Source organism: Sapajus apella, unplaced genomic scaffold, assembly GCF_009761245.1.
Source record: "Sapajus apella isolate SASKATOON/1434 unplaced genomic scaffold, GSC_monkey_1.0 scaffold6733, whole genome shotgun sequence".
NCBI classification, from domain to species: Eukaryota; Metazoa; Chordata; class Mammalia; order Primates; family Cebidae; genus Sapajus; species Sapajus apella.
Genome location: NW_022443657.1, coordinates 28 through 3,632, shown reverse-complemented (window position 1 = coordinate 3,632; position 3,605 = coordinate 28). Strand labels below are relative to the sequence as shown.

Here is a 3,605-nt window from a genome sequence, read left to right as displayed (position 1 = left end):
CCAGAATAGCTCCTGAGGGTTCACCTATTAGCTTTGGGGGTAAATGTCTCTGTAGGGTTTTCTCAAACAGGGAAAAAAGAGTTACAGCCCATCTACCCTGTAAAGAGTTAGCTCTTTACAGGGTAGATGGGCTACCTCTGCAGGTTCTGAATGTTCAGAGGAGTACAAGAAGGTCTAATAATCAGAGAAATCCACCCTAATTACTGACAGTCATTGCTTCCCTGTCTTAGGTAAAATATTTTCCTTGGCTGGGAATTTTGTTCTCAGTGGGACAGCTCTACGGCCACCATACTAGGTTGCATTTTAATAAATGGTTGCTTTCCTGGTCAAGATGCATTCATCTTAAAGATTCAACATTATTTACCTTAAAAGTTTACACGTACACATAAAAAATACACAGACACATATTTCAAGTTTCATGCAAAAAATACGGATTGATGGGCACTGGTGAATTGAAATTTTCAGGTTATGTGCGTAAGGAGGAGTTTTTTGTTGTTGTTGTTTTTGTTTTTGTTTTCCTCTTCTCCTGACAGAAGACCATAAGTTTTCCAGGCATAATTTTAATCCATCTATTGTCTGATAGGAGAAACAAATAGAATTTATGGTATAAGTTTAATGCTTTTAAAGAGTATATATGACCAGATTGTTAAATAAAATGATGTTTTCGTTTTTGTAGTTTATTTAAATAATTATTTATCTTTACTTTAGATTCATGGGGTACATGTGCAGGTTTGTTACAAGGGCACGTTGTGTGATGCTGATGTTTGGGTTTTTATTTACTCTGTCACCCAAACAGTGAACATAGGACCCAACACTATATCAAACTTCTTTAGCCATTGCTCTCTTCCATCCCTCCCCGCATACGGAGTCTTTGGTGTCTACTTTTCTCATCTGTATGTCCATGCCAACCTATTATTGAGGCTCTCACTTGTAAGTAAGAATATGCAATATTTGGTTTTCTGTTTAGGTATTAATTCATTTAGGATAATATTCTCCAGATGTATCCATGTTGCTGCAGAGAACATGATTTCTTTCTTTCCTATGACTGCATATTATTCCATGGTATATATGCACCACATTTTAAAAAATCAAATCCATTATTAACAGGAACTTACGCTGATCCCATGTCTCTGCCATTGTGAGTAGTGCTGTGAAAAATATACAAATGTAGGTGTTTTTTTTTAAACATAATGGTTTATTATATTTTGAGTATATATCCAGTAGTGGGATTTTTGGGTTGAAAACTAGTTATACTTTCAGTTCTTTGAGAAATCACCAAACTGCTTTCCACTGGGGCTGAACCAAATTACTTTACCACCAACAGTGCATAAGTGTTCCTTTTTCTATGCAACCTCAACAGCATGTGTTATTTTTTGATTTTTTAATAGCTATTCTGATTGGTATGAGATGGTGTCTCCTTGTGGTTTTGATTTGCATTTCTCTGATGATTGGTGATGATGAACAGTTTTTCATGTTTGCTGGCCACATGGTATGCTTTCTTTTAAGAAATGTCTGTTCATATCCTTTACCCACTTTTTATTGGGGTTGTTTTTTCTTGTTGTTGTTGATCTGTTTACATTTCTTATGAATTGTGAATATTAGACCATTGTTGGATTATTTTTTGCAAATATTTTCTTGCATCCTGTAGGTTGATTACTCTATTAATAATCATGTGCTAATTTTTTTGTTATTGTTGCAATTGCTTTTAAGACTTAGCCATAAATTATTTGCCAAGACTATTATTGAGAAGAGTATTTCCAAGGCTTTTTTTCCAGGATTCTCATAGTTTGAGGTCATCTTGTGTTAATTGTTGTATATCGTCATAGGTATATTCTTGGAGGCATATTCTTCTGGATATAGTTAGCCAGTTTTTCCAGTAGCATTTATTGAATAGAGGATTATTTCCCAATTATTTATTTTTGTCAACTTTGTCCAAGATCAGTTGGCTGTAGGAATATGGTTTCATTTCTGGGTTCTCTATTCCATTCCATGGTCTATGAGTCTATTTTTGTACTAGAACCATGATTTATTTTTTTTAAATTTTTTTTTTATTTTTTTAAGTTTATTTGATATCTTTGACCATCAGTGATCAATTTCTAATAAAAACTAAAATGGGAACAGAACTTCCCCAAAACATGGTTGCAAATAAAAAAAGTACAACTCAAACTAAAAGCTGTAAATTACCCTCAACTTTTCTTTAAACTTGAAATAATTCAGTCTCAGTAGAGACTGTCAAAAATTGCCAATGCCGACTATATTTCAAGTCGTCATGGCGGGGTATTGGGAAAAGTTTTCAATTAGCAATAATTGCGCCTCGGATAAACCTCATTGGCTACGATACTGCCACTGCGCAAAGCTGTACCATGATGTTTTAGTTACTGTAGACTTATAGTATACCTTGAACTCAGGTAATATGATTCCTTCATCTTTGCTCTTTTTGTTTAAGATTGCTTTGGCTATTTGGGCTCTTTCTGGTTTCATATAAATTTTAGAGTACTTTTTTCTAACTCTGTAAAAGAAAATGCTATTAGTAATTTAATAGAAATACTTTTGAATGAATGCATTGCTCTGGACAGTATGGACACTTCAGCAATATTGATTTTGTTCAATCCATGAGCATAAAATGTTTTTTCATTTTCTTCAGTAGTGTTTTGCAGTTCTTTGTAGAGACCTTTCACCTTCTTGGCCTTGGTTAGATGTATTTCTAGGAGTTTTTTGTTTGTTTTTGTTATGGTAATGCAATCATGTTCTTGATTTGGCTCTCATTTTGAATGTTACTGATGTATAGAAATGCTGCTATTGATTTTTGTACATTGATTTTGTACCCTGAAACTTTGCTGAAGTTATTTATCAGGTCTAGGGATTTTTTGACAAAGTTTTTAGGTTTTTCTAGGTACAGAATCACATCATCAGCGAAGACAGATCATTCGGCTTCCTCTTTTTCTATTTGGATGTCTATTTCTTTCCCTTGCCTGATTTTGCTCTAGGATTTCTGGTATTATGCTGGATAGGAGTGCTGAGAGTGGAAACCCTTTTTAAATCCAGTTCTTAGTGGGAATGCTATACCTTTTCCCCATTAGTTAGTTGGATGTGGGTTTTTCAGAGTTGGCTCTTATTATTTGAGATATGTCTCTCTTATGCTTAGTCAGTTGAGAGTTTTTATCATGAAGAGATTTTGGATTTTATCAAGTGCTTTTTCTGCATTTATTGAGATGCTTGTATGGCTTATTTTAATTCTGTTTATGTGGCTGACTCACATTTATTGATTCGCATGTGTTAACCGATCTTGCATGCCAGAAATAAAGCCCACTTGATCATGGTGAATTAACATACTGATGTGCTGCTGGATTTAGTTTGCTAGTATTTTCTTGATTTTTTTTTCTTTTTTTTTGCATCTGTGTTTACTAAGGATATTGACCTATAGCTTTATTTTTTTGTTGTTTTTGTGGCTTTGCCAGATTTTGGTGTCAGAATGATAGTGGTTTCAAAGAATGGGTTAGAGAGGAATTCTTCCCCTCATTTTTTGGAATAGTTTCAGTAGAGTTGGTACCAGCTCTTCTTTGTATGTCTGTTAGAATTTGGCTATGAATCCATCTGATCCATAG

The 3,605-nt window shown here is 34.1% G+C and overlaps 1 non-coding gene across 1 annotated transcript; it reads right to left on the bottom strand.

Annotated features, from left to right (window-relative positions):
- Nucleotides 1-2,217: 2,217 nt before the first annotated feature.
- Nucleotides 2,218-2,358, bottom strand: LOC116548068. Its single transcript, XR_004267294.1, has one exon. It is a non-coding gene; the product is annotated as a U4 spliceosomal RNA (small nuclear RNA).
- Between the last annotated feature and the right edge of the window lie 1,247 nt (nt 2,359-3,605).